The sequence below is a fragment of the Aotus nancymaae genome, unplaced genomic scaffold, assembly GCF_030222135.1.
Source record: "Aotus nancymaae isolate 86718 unplaced genomic scaffold, 86718_ANA_hifiasm-v0.15.2.pri h1tg000003l, whole genome shotgun sequence".
NCBI lineage: Eukaryota > Metazoa > Chordata > Mammalia > Primates > Aotidae > Aotus > Aotus nancymaae.
Genome location: NW_026988414.1, coordinates 30943774 through 30961667, shown reverse-complemented (window position 1 = coordinate 30961667; position 17894 = coordinate 30943774). Strand labels below are relative to the sequence as shown.

Sequence of the window (17894 nt, the reverse complement as noted above, 5' to 3'; positions counted from 1 at the left end):
ATGGGCATGAGGAATCCATGCAGCTTGATGGCAGTGAGGAAACCATACAGCATGATGGCCATGAGGGAACCATGCAGCTCCATGGACACGAGGGAACCATGCAGCTCCATGGACATGAGGGAACCATGCAGCTCCATGGACACGAGGGAACCATGCAGCTCCATGGACATGGGAGAACCATGCAGCTCCATGGACACGAGAGAACCATGCAGCTCCATGGACACGAGGGAACCATGCAGCTCCACTGCCATGAGGAGCCATGCAGCTTCATGTGCATGAGGTAGTATGTAGTTCCAAGGGCATGAAGAAACCATGCAACACCATGTACATTGGGGAGCCATGCAGCCTCTTGGCCTGAGAAAATCATGTGGCACCATGTGCATGAGGAAACTGTGTAGCTCCATGTGCCTGAGGAAACCATGCAGTTCAATGGGCATAAGAGAACCATGATGCTACATGTGCATGAAGAAACCATGCAGCTCCATAATCATGAGGAAACCATGTGGCACCATGGGCATGAGAGAACCATGTGGCACCATGGGCATGAGGGAACCATGCAGCTTCACAGGCATGAGAAAATCATGTAACTCCATGGGCACAAGGAAATCGTAGCTCCATGGCTATAAGGACAGCAAATAGCTGCATGGCTAGAAGGAAATCATGCAGTACCATGATAGTTGCTTACTGTTCACAACTTTTAGTCTATCTGGTAGTCCGATTCTTTAGATACTGTGTTTGCATTTCCTAGTTGAATTACTCTATTTCGTGTCTTTTAAACTGGGTTCTTGCCTTTTGACTGGGTTGGTAAGTTACTGGACCACCTAAGACTTTTTTCTCATCAGAAATAGTGGCTTTTCTTCCTCAGTATTGTGAAATGAGTGCAAATAGCCTGTGTGTATTCGCCTGTTTTCACACTGCTGTAAAGAACTACATGAGACTGGCTAATTTATAAAGGAAAGAGGTTTAATTGACTCATAGTTCTGTATGGCTGGGGAAGCCTCAGGAAACTTACAGTCATTGTGGAAGGTGAAGGGGAAGCAAGGCACATCTTACATGTCGTCAGGAGAGAGAGTGAGAGAGTGTGGAAGTACCACAGTTTAAAACCATCAGCTCTCATGAGAACTCGTTCACTATCATGAGAACAGCATGGGGGAAACTGCTTCCACGATCTAATCACCTCCGACCAGGTCCCTCCCTCAACATCTAGGGATGACAATTCAAGATGAAACTTGGGTGGAGATACAGAGCCAAACCGTATCACTGTGCTTACAGAAATTGTTTGAAAATCTTTTCTTCTGTTCTCATCAATATACCGCTGTAAGCCTGATTTCTTTTTTATGTTCTCATAATAGAAAGAACTGCAACTTGGAGTAGATAAATTCACAGGGAATAGCCAGTTCACTGATATCATCAAAGGGTTTAAATATTGATGTACACAATGGTGGCTCAAACAGTGCATATAGATTTCATAAGAACTAATAAGATGATGTATGTGACTGTACCAAGCACAGTTTCTGGAATTGAACAGGTGCTCAATGTGTTTGCACTTCTTCATTTATTAACTCCTCATCAAGCCAAGACTCTTGATGAGGGCTTCTAGCACAACATGCTGGGAGTCCTTGACCATGTCAGTGATAAGAGTATGACCCATTTCACTGATTGTGGATTACAACATTTTCTTTTATTTTCTAAGTAATTGAGGTCTTATTAGCAGAAAGTCCAGAGTTTGTTCTGATCTTTGCTCACTCATGTAAGTAGTAAAAATCATTTAAACATATTTTTCTACTAAGAAATATTAAAAAGCACCTACTTCCATCAGGGGATGAATGGCCATACAAAATATGGCCCATACAAACAATGGAATACTATTCAGTCTTAAAAATGAAGACAATTCTGACACATACTACAACACAGATGAATCTTGAAACATTATACCAAGTGAAGTAAGTCAGATGCAAAAGGATATTGTATGATTCCTCTTATGTGAGGTGTGATAATAGGCAAATTCACAGAGGCAGAAAGTAGAACAGTAGTTACCAGGCATTGAGTGGAGGGGAAGAAGGGGAGTTATAGGGAATACAGAGTTTCTGTTTGGGATGATGAAAAAGTTCTAGAAATGAATAATGTTGATGGTTGCACAACATTGTGAATGTACTTAATACCATTGGATTGCATTCTTGAAATGACAAATTTTGGTAAGGTGGATCCAAGATGGCCAGATTGGAATAGCTTTGGAGTGCCGTTCCCAGTGAGAACAACGCAGAGGGTGAGTAATCACTGCGTTTCCAAACGAGTTATTACTGCCCACAGACCAGGAGATTCCAGGGCCGAAAAGTGCCACGAGTTTCCAGCATGGCTGTTTCAGCTGGTGCAGAGGGTCTCTGCATAAAAACACACAAAAACTCACACAAATCTGGGTGGCCATTTCAACTGGCACCTGGAATGCCTGGGAGACGAAGCCGCCCATTCAACTGAAATAAAGAGGGCTGAAACAGGAAGCCAGGTGATCTGGCTTGGCGGGTCCTACCCCCACAAAGACCAGCAATCTGAAATGCTCTGGATTGAGAGTTTCCTAGCAAGCGTGGCTGGACGTGGGATGGTCCAGTTTTGTTGGGGGAAGGGGTGTCCGCCAATTACCAAGGCAGTCCACCACGACCGAGGCAGTCCACCATTACCAAGGCAGTTCTAACTATACATCTTTAAACAAAACTGCAAGAAAGATCACACAGCAGCTGGGCAGAGCCCATGGCAGCTCAGCAATGCCTCTGCTGGCAGACTGTGACTAGCTGGGCAGGGCATCTCTGAAAAAAGGCAGCAGCACACCATGAACTTATAAATAAAGCCCCACCTTCCCAGGACAGAGCCCCTGGGAAAAAGGCGGTTATGCATTCCGCTGCAGCAGACTTAAACGTACTTGCCCAGTAGCACTGAATGAAACAATGGAGCTCACAGCTCAGCACTTGAGCTCCTATAAGGGTCAGACTGTCCCTTAAGCAGCTCCCTGTCCCCTGTATATCCAAAGAGACACCTCGTAAAGGAGAGCTCAGGCTGACATCTGGGAGGTATCCTTCTGGGAAGAAGACAACAGAAGAAGAAACTGGCAGAAACCCTTACTGTTTTGCAGCTGCTGCAAGTGATCCCCAGGCAAGCAGGGTCTGGAGTCCTCCAGCAGTCCTACAGCAGAAGGACCTGACTGTTAGTAGGAAAACTAAAAAACAGAAAGAAATAAATTCATCATCAACAAAAAGGATGTCCACTTAGAGACCCCATCTGAAAGTCACCAACTACAAAGACCACAGGTAAATGAATTCACAAAGATGGGAAGAAACCAGTGCAAAAAGGATGAAAACACCAAAAACCAGAAAGCCTATCCTTCTCCAAGGTATCACAACTCCTCACCAGCAAGGGAACAAAGTTGGATGGAGAATGAGTCTGATGAATTGACAGAAACAGGCTTCAGAAGGTGGGTAATAACAAAATTCTCTGAGCTAAAAGAACATGTTCTAACCCAATGCTAAGAAACTAAGAACCTTGAAAAAAGGTTTGACAAAATCCTAATGAGAATAAACAGCTTAGAGAAGAATATAAATGACCTGATGGAGCTGAAAAACACAACGCAAGAACTTTGCGAAGCATACACAGATTTCATTGCTGAATTAACCAAGCAGAAGAAAGGATGTCAGAGATTGAAAATCAACTCAATGAAATAAAATGAGAAGACAAGATTAGAGAAAAAAGAGTGAAAAGAAATGAACAAAGCCTATAAGAAATATGGGATTATGTGAAAAGACCTAATCTATGTTTGATAGGTGTACCTGAATGTGACAGAGAGGATGAATCCAGGCTGGGAAACACTCTTGAGGATATTATCCAGGAGAACTTCCTCAATCTAGCAAGGCAGGCCAACATTCAAGTCCAGGAAATACAGAGAAGACCACAAAGATATTCCTCAAGAAGAGCAACTCCAAGGCACATAATTATCAGATTCACTAGAGTTGAAATGAAGCAAAAAATGTTAAGGGCAGCCAGAAAGAAAGGTCGGATTACCTACAAAGGGAAGCCCATCAGATTCACAGTGGATCTCTTGGCAGAAACCCTACAGGCCAGAAGAGAGTGGGGGCCAATATTCAACATCCTTAAAGAAAAGAACTTTCAACTTAGAATTTCATATCCAGCCAAATTAAGCTTCATAAGCGAAGGAGAAATAAAATCCTCTATGAATGAGCAATTGCTCAGAGATTTTGTCATCACTAGGCCTGCCTTACAAAAGCTCCTGAAAGAAGCACTAAACAGGAGGAACAACCAGTACCAGCCACTCCAAAAATGTACCAAATGGTAAAGAGCATCAACACAATGAAGAAACTGCGTCAACTAATGGGCAAAACAACCAGCTAGCATCAAAATGGCAGGATCAAATTCACACATAACAATATTAACCTTAAATATAAATGGGCTAAATGCCCCAATCAAAAGACACAGACTGGCAAATTGGATAAAAAGTCAAAACCCATTGGTGTGCTGTATCCAGGAAACCCATCTCACATGCAAGGACACACATAGGCTCAAAATAAAGGGATGGAGGAAGATCTACCAAGCAAATGGAGAGCAAAAAAAAAGCAGGAGTTGCAATCCTAGTCTCTGATAAAATAGACTTTAAACCAACAAAGATCAAAAGAGACAAAGAAGGGCTTTACATAATGGTAAACGGATCAATGCAACAAGAAGAGCTAAGGATCCTAAATATATACGCACCCAATACAGGAGCACCTAGATATATAAAGCAAGTTCTTAATGACCTACAAAGAGCCTTAGACTCCCACACAATAATAGTGGGAGACTTTAACACTCCACTGTCAATATTAGATCAATGAGACAGAAAGTGAACAAGGATATCCAGGACTCGAACTCAGATCTGGACCAGGCAAATCTAATAGACATTTACAGAACTTTCCACCCCAAATCCACAGAATATACATTCTTATCAGCACCACATCACACCTACTCTAAAATTGACCACATAATTGAAGCAAATCACTCCTCAGCAAATGCAACAGAATGGAAATCATAAGAAACGGTCTCTCAGATCACAGTGCAATCAAATTAGAACTCAAGATTAAGAAACTCACTCAGAACTGCACAACTTCATGGAAACTGAACAATTGGCTCTTGAATTTTGACTGGATAAATAATGAAGGCAGAAATAAAGAGGTTGGGGAGGGATAACATGGGGAGAAATGCCAGATATAGGTGATGGGGGGATGGAGGCAGCAAACCACATTGCCATGTAGGTACCTATGCAACAATCCTGCATGTTCTGCACATGTACCCCAGAACCTAAAGTGCAATATTATATATATATATATATATATATATATATATATATATATATATATGGAAGTGACAAATTTTAGGCATATTTTACTGCCTCCACCTTCCCCTTCACACATAACTACTGACCGTATCCTGGAGGAGAGTGGTGACTCTGGAAAATAAACAAAAGCCTTATCTGTAGAATTAGCTGATTTTCGTGGTGTAAATGCTTCCTCTGAGGCAGATTTCAAGCTATCAACACAATAACTGTGAACTTGGAGTTGGCAAGAGAAGAGCAACATCGGCTCTTCTGAGTCAGTAGGACCTGAATCCAGCCCACTCCTGACTGTGGAAAATGAGAAATTTGGTATTACTTGACTTTCTCACTGCTTTTCCCCACTTGCCACTTTTTGTTGTACATTGGGATTTTAAATTAATATTAGAAAATTATAATTTTTATGTTAGGTAGTGTAATGATGATTTAAAATTTGTACTAAATTTTAATGTATATGTTAACATTGGTGACTACATTTTACTGATCACCAGTTTTTCTTTCTTTTTTTTTTTTTTGAGACAAGACCTAACTCCAGCATCCAGGCTGGAGTGCAGTGGTGTGATCATGGCTCACTGCAGCCTTGACCTGTCAGTTTAAAGCGATCCTCCCACTTAGCCTCCTGAGTAGCTGGTACTACAAGTGTGAGCCACCACACCCAGCTAATTTTTAATTTTTTGGAGACATGGAGGTCTCACTATGCTGCAGGCTGACAACGCCTAGGTTCAAACAATCCTCCTGCCTTGGCCTCTCAAAGTGCTGGGATTATTGGTGTAAGCCATGACACACAGCCCCAACTTGTTTCAGAGGGGTGCATTTGTCCTAGTTCTTCAGATTTCTTTCCCCTTATCTGATTTGCTTTATCACTTTACATGTTTAGTGATTTTTTTTTCTTATTTGCTCATCTTACAGAGTGATGTCAATTTCTCTATTGGTAGTTGAAATAGGTCTGATGAAGAGAATTGTTAGATTTATGTTTATTTCAGGCACATACAAAGAAGAGAGAGAAAAGGAAAAGGTTAGGTTGTCAGGAGACTTTGACTTACCAATTAGTCCAGAGATCTAGCATGCTATTGGATAAAGCCTGGGAAGTAGAACCAGCATTTATTTCCATGGTTGTTGAGGCAATCAGACTTCAACAAGGGCAATGCCACTTTTCCTGATGTGGCAGGTTGTTCTTAAAATGGGCTAGTGATGGCAGTGCTCCTATACTTGGCCAGCATGGCAACATGAGCTGATTTCTTTGGTACATTTGTCCAACACATGAGAGGAGTCATGGGAACAGCCCACTCTTCCCCTATCTAGTTCCCTTTGTGTAATGATTTGAAATACCTCAACGTTTCTTGGTTGTAGGTGTCACACACTATTCTTACCTAAAATTTTCCTTTTATCGTTTAAATTGGCCTGGGGAATGGGACATCACAAGATTTCTTTATCTGGAAATCTAAAAAAGAAGATCATAAACTAAGTGTCTGGGGTCAGAGGTGGCGGTTCCATGCTGCTGAGAGCCTGACGCCTGTTTCTTACTAGCGCTGGCTTCTCCGACAGACCAGCGCTTGCTTTTTCTGTGTGGATCCTGTGTGGGGCTGTGTGGATTCTACTGTTGAATCAGCATCACTGATACCACTTCCTTCATTCCTTTGGGGTACAAATATCCTGTCACCTTACTATTGTCAAACTCTTTGTTTAAGACCCCAGGTATCCTGGTAGGAAGATGTCTAGTGTTTGCCTTGAGGCTTCTGCCCCTACTTAAAAATTTTCAAAAACTCCAAAGCTTTACTCTGTCCAAATTTGGGGGAGGATTATTTCTCCTTCTATTAATAATACCAGAATTAGAGGGGAGTGGGAACCCTGATCGCTGCTACATATTAACTCATGGCACTGCTGTTGAAACTGGGTCCCATAGATGCTGATGTTTCCCTTTGCAATATGTTGAATGTTCAAGTTCCTATGCAGACCCCTGTGGTATCTCAAAGTTGGGCTCAAGATCATTACTCCCATAGTCCCTACTTAAACATCTCCTAACAACACTGTGCTAGGATGGCTGAGTCCCGAGAGGCTCTGGTATCAGTATGCATTGTGCTGTTACCAGGCCTCCTGACTCCCAAGTCTCAGGCCTGTTAAGCCCCAGTCACTAGCCTAGATTTTATCTTTCCATGGTTAATTTTATTCCAGAGGCCTTGCCTTTCTTTACTCTGGGCCACCCTGGTCTACCCTCTTGGTTCTCCCTGACTTTGAGTAAGGGAACAGGGTTTGGGGATCAGATCCCTTTCTCCTGCAAGATACAATATATAGATTGGTCCACTTTCTTCAGCAGACACAGGTTCTGCTTGCGAGTGGATGTTGTGAGGGGTTTGACTTGGCAAGGCACAAATATTCCTATTGTAATCTTTGCCAGAGTAAAGTTGCACGCTCATTATTCACAAGAGAGAACACTCAAGTGATTCTTTGAAGAACAAATGTCTAGTTTAAGGTACTACTCTGCTCCTGCCTACGTTGAAAAGCAGCTGGCAGAGACTGTTGATACAAAGGCAGATGCAATTCCTTTTGTGGTATTCTGTTTCATCTTTATGTTTATTCTATGCTATGAGAGAGCATGGCTAATGTGGGCATATGGAGTCACAGTATTAGAAAAGGCAAACAGGTAAGCAGTAGAGTCAGAATTTCATTCCATCTCCCTGACTCTGAGCCAGTGTCTATTCTGTCAATTGACAGGCATTATTGGGTACCTGCTGTGTGCCAGACTCTGCACTTGGTAGGTGCTGGGGATACAAGGAGAAGACATGGTTCTAGAGAGGAAGTTAAACTGCAGGAAAGAAAAACGTCAAGGTGTGAACAGGGCACTATGAGGCCACATGAGAGAGGGCACTTCAGGGGGCGTTTCCTGGAGAAGGAGATGTCCAAGCTGAGTCTTGAAGGAAAAATTATGTAAGGTGGGTAGAAGAAAGGAAATAGGTTCCTTACAGTGAGATAAAGCAGCTGAGATAAAGTGCTGACAGCAGAGCTTTCTGGTTACCATGATGTATTTTGTTATGGGGATAGAGAGTAGCTGCTGTGTAGAGGCTTTCTAAGTGTTTCTATTTCTTTATTCTTTCTTTCTTTCTTTCTTTTTTTTTTAAACACAGCTTTATTGAAGTGTAACTGATATCCAGAAAGCTGCACATATTTGATATATACAATTTAATGAGTTTGTACATATGCATGCACCTGTGAAACTATTACCACCATCAAGATAATAAACATATCCATGCTCATTTTTTATGGTAAGAACACTTAACATGAGATGTACGCTCTTAACAAAATTAGGTGTGCAATACAGTATTGTTAACTATAGTACCATGCTGTACAAATGCAGAACTCTAGGGCACATTCCTCTTGCATGACTGAAGCTCTATACCCATTGAACGACAACTCTCCCTTTCTCCCCTCTTCCAGCCCCCAACAGCTACCATTCTACTTTCTGCTTTTATGAGTTTGACTATTTTAGATACCTCATATAAGTGGAATCATACAGTATTTCTTTATAAGGGCATATTTATACCTACTGGAAACCAGTTTGTTGCAACTCATTACCATTTGAACTTATAGGACAAATTAGTCTGTGTAAAACTAAAACAGTTCTGAACCCATTATTGTCTGGTTTTCATTTCCATTCTTTAAGTCCCATATAAACAAAGTTATAGTTATTCTAATGTATTTTTGAGCAATGTTTATAAATGGACTGATGTTAGATGAATACATGCCATGTGTTAGGTTTTTTATATCAATGTTCTCATTATGTGTGTATTATTACCTTTTACAGACAGGAAAACTGAGGCTCAGACAGATTAAATATGCTGAAGGTTGCACAACTAAATGTATTAGCTGGAGCAATAAGTGTGTCAGCTGGAACATGAATTCAGACCTGGCTGCTCATTCTAAGGCAATACCCAGAGCTCTCACCAGCATCCTCTGTGTAACTGGAAGTCTGAGTTGCTGACAGAGAACACTATTAATTACATGTGTGTGAAAATAGACTAGGAGCATTAAGCAGGTGTGGCCATAAAAACTGCTTCTGTTTCTGTGAATTTAATTATCTCCCAGGATTGGCTTGAATTGGTTGCGAATGTACTGATAGAAGGTAATCAAAGAGCTGAATGAACCTAACAGTTGTAAACGGAAGCACAGGGTCCCCATCAGGCCAGTACAGAAGTGAATGCATCCATTGTTTTTAATAGGCCAAATATTTCTCTCTTGTTCCCTAGGAGGCAATTAAAAGAGATGTGCTGATAGCTCCCCTTGGGACACTAACCAGAATAATATTTGTAAAGTGAAGCTTAAGTTGGGCATTTTATTTCCAGTTCACAAAAATAGGAAGCGAATATGGTAGTGGGAACAAAGACACAATTTCTAGTTCATCAAAGATCACAAATTCTATTAGTGCAATATTTTTGTTGTAGTTCTTATTTTGTGGCATAGTGATATAAAGTTTTCACTTTAGGTAAATCTCTATTTTCCGGTGTTTTTTTTTTTTTTTAAGGCAAATCTTTTCTACTGTAATGATTATTTTAATGACCAATGTGGATATTTCTCCTTGCCTAGGTTTCTGATTCCTCAGCAATATAATCCCATGATCCACATTTAGTTTGTACTTTACAGGTGATCAACACAGCTGCTCTGTCCGCAGGGTGTGGGTAGCCTCGTGAACTTCTGACCCATATGTTTTGAGTACCCTATGGTCATGACTTAATTTTGAAGATAATATTTGGTGAGTCAAAGAAAAAGAATGAACTAGCCCAGATGTTCCTTTAATACTACTTCCCAAGGTAAAGAAAGAGAAATATGCTAAGTCAGAAAAGAAATTCATGTCAATGGGAACCAGTTTGGGATACTGCTATTCTGAAGGTTTGGAGATGTACTTATTTCCTGGAAGGTCACATTGCAACTGTCAGTTAACCTACAAGGATCCTTTATCAATAGAGGAGAGAAGAGAAGAGGAACAAGATAGTTTTTTAGTGCCTCAGTGCATTGTGCTATTCTCATCAACTACCACATTATGAATTTAGTGAAGTTACTCAGATAACTATAAGTCAAATTAGAGTTCAGTGTGTTTTAAATTGAATTATCCAGTTTGACTATTGACATGTATAATATTAAATGTATTACAACTAATGCAGTATAAATGAAAATCTGGCTGCATTTTCAAAGCAATAGTTTCACCTAGAAATATGAACAATAAATGGATGTGGCAGTTCTCAAAAAGAAAAAAAAACCTTTTTTTCCTAGATCTCTCATTCTATGTCATAACAACATATATGACTGTTTAATTTGGCAGCCATTTGTTTATAAAGCTATTGTCATGTTCCTAACACTGTGCTAGAGTCTGGGGTTCCTATAATGAGTAAGATAATCCCTTGCTTTCAAAAAAGCTCAGAGTCCTTTATTGAAGGGTTGAATTATTTATCTTTAGTAAATCAAAATGTGTTTTAAGTGTGCTAACCCAGTCCATGAATTAAAGTTCTGTGTAATAAATTTATTCTGTAAAGAAAGGATTACTTTTGCCATAAGAAGAGCACGATAAGTTTACTCTTCGTGTATCCCATTTCTTAATGTGGGCTCTATAGCTAGTGTAGTTGCTTCTTAAAACAGGTGTTTCAAATAATGGATGGGAGAGCCAGGTTTGTTGAGCCTTGGGTCATCTGGCCACTTATTTCCCACTTTTCCCCAACTCAACCCTCCACTTTCCTAGCACTTCTTACATTGAGCTCATTCTCACCTTCTTTGATAATTTGCTTGTTATGTCCCCTTCACCCAGAGTTTCTTCTTTTCTCTGATAATACAAACTTTTTATTGTTTTTTAAAGCTCAGTTTGACTCTTCTTCCTTCTTAAAGCTTTCCCTAACCTCATCCAGAACTCTCTTTTTATTCATTAAATTCTAGGAGCAACGTCAGGGCAATTAGCACTTGGTCAGTTCCTAGTGTTTCAGTAGTATTAATAACAATAAACAGCAGTTTTCACTAAGTGCTTACTGGGTACCAGTGTTATAACCACCCGACATGCATGTACTATTATTATCTTTATTTTATAGACAAGAACATTGAAACCAAGAGGACTTTAAGTAGCTTAATAAAGGCCCCACAGCTGGCAAGTGGTGAATCTGAGTAAGCCCAGACCATTAGATTCTAGAGCCTGAGCTATTATCCACTGGCATTTCTGAATGTGTGGCCTTCTGACCATGTGTATTAGAATCACCAACATGAATACTGTTAAAAATGCAGATTACTGAACCCACCCAGATCTACTCTCTTAAATCTGTGGGTCTAGGTGTGGAGCCTGGGAATCTGCATCTTTAACAAGCTTCCCGGGTAATTCTTACAAACTATATTTTGAGAATCATTTATATATTTACCTTCCTAATCTGACTGTAAACTTCTTGAGGTCGGAGATTATGCCATCTACATGTGATCTTTTAAATCCCAAAGTCTGCCATAAACATTTAGACATTGACTACAAGCTTAATCAATACTTGCTTTTTCTGATGTAGGCAGCAAAATTAAATTTTTTCATACAACTATGGGAAAGATTCATATGACGGAACTTCGTATGAAAGCATCTGGTAATAATCAAAGACCCTGTAGTTAGAACCAACCTCATGAATGCTTGTTTTCATTCTGACACTGACTCAATACATCTTGACTTCCTGCCTCAGTTTGCCTGCCTTTGAAGTTGAGGATATTTTAATAATAAAGGAACAGAGGTATTGGTGGGAGCTAATAATTGTAATTAGAATATAGAATTTAAAAAGTGATAAGATTAATGTCTCATGTAGAAATTTGAGACATAAATGAAATTAGCTTATTATTGAAGTGAGATCGCACACAGCCTGTTTCTAATTCACTGTGACAAGACTTCCGTATCAGTTCAATTAGATAGATGTTGAAGGGTCACACAGGAGCTTTTCTGTATCCTCTGATGGCTGTTGACAATTGCTGAGCCAGCCACTAGTGGCCTTGCATCATTCTGTGATAATAGGATACTCACACCTTCCAGTCCAGTCTCCTGGTTTCAGATGAGCTGTATGATTTCCTCAGGTCAAGCCAGAATTTTAACGCAGATCTTAATATTCCAAATTCAGTGTTTCCTATAACCTCATGCTGTTTTCTTTGCATGGCATGCTACTAAACATATGAGTCAAAGAGTAACGTAGGTCATGTGTGAATAAGCCCGGTAACAGAAAAGAGAAGACTTATTTTGTGCCCCCCGACCTTTTTTTTTTTTTTTGGCTAGCCAATCTCTTATGCAGCATCAGCTCCTGAAGGACTGCTGACAGCGTATTAGCTATTTACATCTTATCCATTTACAATCAGAATTTTGGCAATCCACATCTTTACTTTTAATATGAATACCAACTGCATCACCAGGCAATTGTTACCATTAAACCCTAGCAACTGGCAAGTGTCCAATGAATAATTTAAACTTCGTGGCACCTTGTGGGTTACTGTCCTGCTTAAGTATGTTATTAATTCATATCAACATTTTGTTTAGGGAAACAGTTTTGGAAGCAACAACAAACAAAAAATATAAGCATCACCTACCTATCCCACACTACTGAGGATGGAAACATCTAATATTTATTTGGAGGTCTGATGGACTGGGGATGAGTTGTCAACAGGGACAGCACCTATAAATGTGTCCTTTGTCTTTCTAAAAAAGTCATTTGTTAGGAACCTATTAATTTATTTAAATAAAGTTTATTGTGTGTATTATGTTTGTTTATAAATGAATTATATTGTGTGTATTTGTATATAGTATGTTTATATATGTAGTAAGATGATTACTATAATGGAATGAGTTAACATATCCATCATTCCTCACATAGTTGCCCATTTTTCCCCTCTGTGGCAAGAGCCTCTATAATTTACTCATTTAGCAAAAATCCTAAATACCATACATTATTATTAACTATAATCTTTATGTTGTACATGGATCTTTTAGGGTTTGCCATGACATTATTACCTGTCTATTACCTGCCTGTAAATAAGTTTTTGGATTGCCCTGACAGGAGAAGGTTAAACATTGTAAAAATGTTTATCTTCTTAAACATTGTAAAAATATGTCATTAGATAATCTCCTAAGAAAATACTCCAAAAAGCTTCTCTTCTCCTTAGAGACATTTTAGGATGAGTTAGTCAGTGTAAATGGGGGTTGAAGCCCATCCAAATGAAAGATGAATTCTGCCGCCTCATTCTTTTAATGGCCTCCTGCCCAAAATAAAACTAGCCAGCAAGCAGTATTTATCTTAGCAATGCTGCCATTTCACATCACAAAGTGACCGTGTAGTCTCATAAACATAGTCCAAAAGTGCTGACTTTTAAAGGCAGTTGAATTTTTTTACTTGTTACTGTTTTATAGCTTTGCATAAAATACTAATGCCATGACATTTGTAGAACTATTAAATCATTTTAATGAAAGAGTAACAGTTATACAACTAATTCATTTTAGTGCATTTCACTTGCAGAATCCTTTAGTAGTTGATTGTAATGGGAAGAAGCACTTTTTTTTTTGTAGCTCCATAATTTTGTTCTCACATGGAACCAAATCCCATTATTTTGGTGTAGTTTATACCCAAGTCTAATGGAGCAAATCCATTGACAGAATTTGTTGTCCCAAATCTGGGCTCATTTGCCTGATGGCCCCCACTTAATGTGATCTATAGTCTAGCCAAGCCAAGTGTGCTTCTCTTGAAAAATATGACTTTCTGTTTCCCTTTTAAGTGTTTAGGGGTAAATATATAGTCGTGCATTTTCAGCTACTAAAAAATGAGCTCAATTGCCATAACACCAAATCAAGGAAAATATCTGGGCTTTAAAAATTATCTTTGATCATATAACAAGACAGCTGGGATTGATTATTATCCTGGTCCCACATTTCGTTGTTAATGGCCATCCCACTCAGTATATGCTGTCATGCCAGGGCCTCTGTGGAAGAGAATGGCCAGAAATCCCTGGAAACATTAAGCACCGTGAGCAGTGGAAATAGATTTACATTTCTAAACAGATCCTTTGTTAAAGATCACCAGTGCATAGATCTTCAGCTTTCTTCTAGAGTAAAATGATTCTCTGTTTATTCCTGGCCCCCATGTTTTCAGACAAAGCTTCCATTAATAGGTAATTCTTTCTTAAACAAAAATTTCTTTTAAGAAATTGCATTCCCTGATGTCCTCAAATGCTTGGGTTACCCAGAGAGTTGACTTTATTGTCAACATATTTTTGCCCCCTTACAAACATGTGTGTTCCCTTTAATGTTTTTTCTCCTTACTAACATGTATTATTCCTCTTAAAGACATGTGTATTCTTGTGAAATATGAATTTTTATTTACGCTTACTGCAAATTTTTCTTTACTTCTGATTTCCTTCTGAACCAACTAGTCTCATTATTATTCTACCATGAGTTTAAGGGTTTTGCTGCTAAAATGTTCATTTTCCTTCACCCAGGCTTCTCTTGAGCATAGATGTAAAATATTACAAAGATATGAAAACTAGAATGTTTTCCCTCCGGGTGAACTGATTATCAAACTTAGAGTCTCAAACAACAGCACTCTTCTGCATTTTATCTGGCTTTGATTGATCATTTCAGAACAGAATTTTCTTCTAAAACAATGCCTGTACAGTATCACTCCAAATACATAACAGTGAAATTAATGCCTTTTTGATTCACATGATATTATTGATTGGGAGAAACACATCCATTTCGATTCTCATTAGCAGCCTAGTTTTCTTTATTCCATTATTTACAATGAAAAGGTTAGAATTTCTGTTTGTATTTATGTAGGTGCTACACTGAATATGTACAATTTTATGAATATTTTTCAGCTAGCTCATCAGAATACAAATTTTGTCTGTTAAAATATCATATATTTCTGGCTGAGACTGCCTCTGCCCCAGCAAGCACAGAGCCTCACTCTCGCTGCTCAGTAGCCAATCCACACCTGCCACCAGTTTACCATGAATGATGATATATGGCTGCACTCCTTGTTGACAAAGACTGTGGCATGTGCAAGGCCGGCTTCACAGGCTATGATGCCCCCCAGGCTGTCTTCCCCTCCATTGTAGGGCACTCCAGGCACCAGGACGTAAGGTGTTGGGCATGGGTCAGAAGGACTCCTATGTGGGTGATGAGGCCCAGAGCAAGAGAGGCATCCTCTTCCTGAAGTACCCCATCGAGCATGGCATTGTCACCAACTGGGACAACCTGGAGAAGATCTGGCACCATACCTTTTACAGTGGGCTGGATGTGGCTCCCAAGGAGCACCCCATGCTGCTGACTGAGGCCCTCCTGAACCCCAAGGCCAACTGTGAGAGATGACCCAGGTTATGTTTAAGACCTTCAACAACTCAGCCATGTATGGGTCATCCAGGCCGTGCTGTCCTTGTATGCCTCTGGCCATACTACTGGCATTGTGATGGACTCTGGTGATGTGGGTCACCCACTCTGTGCCCATCTATGAGGGGATGCCATCACCTATGCCATCCTGCATCTGGACCTGGCTGGCCAAGACCTGATTGACTACCTCATGAAGATCCTCACCCAGTGTGGCCTCAGCTTCACCACCTTGGCCGAGCGGGAGATCATATGTGACATGAAGGAGAAGCTGTGCTATGTCACCCTGGACTTCAAGCAGGAGATAGCCATGGCGGCCTCCAGCTCCTCCCTGGAGAAGGACTATGAACTTCCCAATGCCCAGGTCATCACCATTGGCAACAAGCAGTTCTGCTGCCCCGAGTCACTCTTCCAGCCTTCCTTCCTGTGAATGGAATCCTGTGGCATCCAGGAAACTACCTTCAACTTCATCATGGAGCATGACCTGGACAACCACAAAGAGCTATACGCCAACACAGTGCTGTCTGGCAGCACCACCATGTACCCTGGCATCGCTGACAGGATACAGAAGTGCGATGCTGACAGGATCCATCGCTGACAGGATACCCTGGTGCCCAGTGTGATGAAGATCAAGATCATTGCTCCTCCCAAGGACAGATACTTTGTGTGGACCAGCAGCTCCATCCTGGCCTCTCTGTCCACCTTCCAGCAGATGTGGATCAGCAAGCAGGAGTATGCCGAGTCTGGCCCTCCATCGTCCAGATGCTTCTAGGTGGACTGTTACTTAGCTGTGTTACACTCTTTCGTGACAAAACCTAACTTCTGCAGAAAACAAGACGAGATTAGCATGGCTTTATCTGTTTTTTGTTTTGTTTTGGTTTTGTTTTTTTTTGGCTTGACTCAGGATTTAAAAACCAGAATGGTTAAGGTGACAGCAGTCGGTTGGAGCAAGCATTCCCCAAAATTCTACAATGTAGCTGAGGACTTTAATTGTATATCATTATTGTTCTTTTTTAAAATAGTCACTCCAAATATCGTGAGATGCATTGTCACAGGAAGTCCCTTGCCCTCCTAAAAGCCACCTCACTTCTCTCCAAGGAGAATGGCCCAGTCCTCTCCCAACTTCACATACGGGAGGTGATACCATTGCTTTTGTGTAAATTATGTAATGCAATTAAAAAAATCTTCGCCTTAATATTTTTAAATTTCATTTTATTTTAAATGATCAGCCTTCATGGCTACCCCATTTTGTCCCCCAGCTTGAGATACATGAAGGCTTTTGGTCTCCCTGGGAGTGGATGGAGGCAGCCAGGGGCTTACCTGTACACTGACTTGAGACCAGTTGAATAAATGTGCACACCTTAAAAAAAATTATATTTCTTTGAGTTAATGTGTTAGTCATTTACTATTTTTTATGAGTTGTAGTAAAATGAGATGAAAATCATTTTGCAATTTAGTCCTATGTATCATTAAGTACATTAAACTCCCGAGATCTGATACAGTTAATAACAGTTAACGACTATGTAGTAATTGAAAGTTTACAGAACACATCCACAATAATCAGAACTCACCTCTGCAACAACCCTGTAAGGTAGATTTGTTATCTTATTTTGCTGTTGAGAATATTGAGGTTTTTGAGAGCATAATAATGGAGATTTGTTTCTGATCAGTGTAATAGAAAAGATCACTTTCTATATGTAGCTGGAAATAAGGATGAATCTGGAGACTTAATATGCATGGGGTATTTGGCCATAACAGAACCAGTACGTTTCTAGGAAGCTGTGTTCCAGGACTGATGCATTATTTTTTAAAAGTTTTAAACTTTTTGTGGGTTCAGAGTAGTTATATATATTTATGGGGTACATCAGATTTTTTTTAGAAAAATTATTAGTTTTTTATTTTTCCATACGTTATTGGGGTACAGGTGGTATTTGGTTACATGAGTAAGTTTGTTAGTGGTGACTTGTGAGAATTTGGTGCATCCATCACCTGAGCAGTATACACTGCACCATATTTGTAGTCTTTTATGCCTTGCCTTCTTCCCACTCTTCCCCCCAAGTCCCCAAAGTCCATTGTATCATTCATGCCTTTGCATCCTCACAGCATAGCTCCCACATATCAGTGAGAACATTTGATGTTTCGTTTTCCATTCCTGAGTTACTTCTCTTAGAA

General features: G+C 40.1%; 1 protein-coding gene and 1 pseudogene across 1 annotated transcript in view; both read left to right on the top strand.

Moving 5' to 3' along the window:
- The window catches only part of PLPPR1 (phospholipid phosphatase related 1), a 626458-nt gene that overhangs the window by 15967 nt on the left and 592597 nt on the right, over positions 1-17894 (top strand). The window lies entirely within an intron of this gene.
- Positions 15361-16510, top strand: LOC105727314 (actin, cytoplasmic 1-like; annotated as a pseudogene).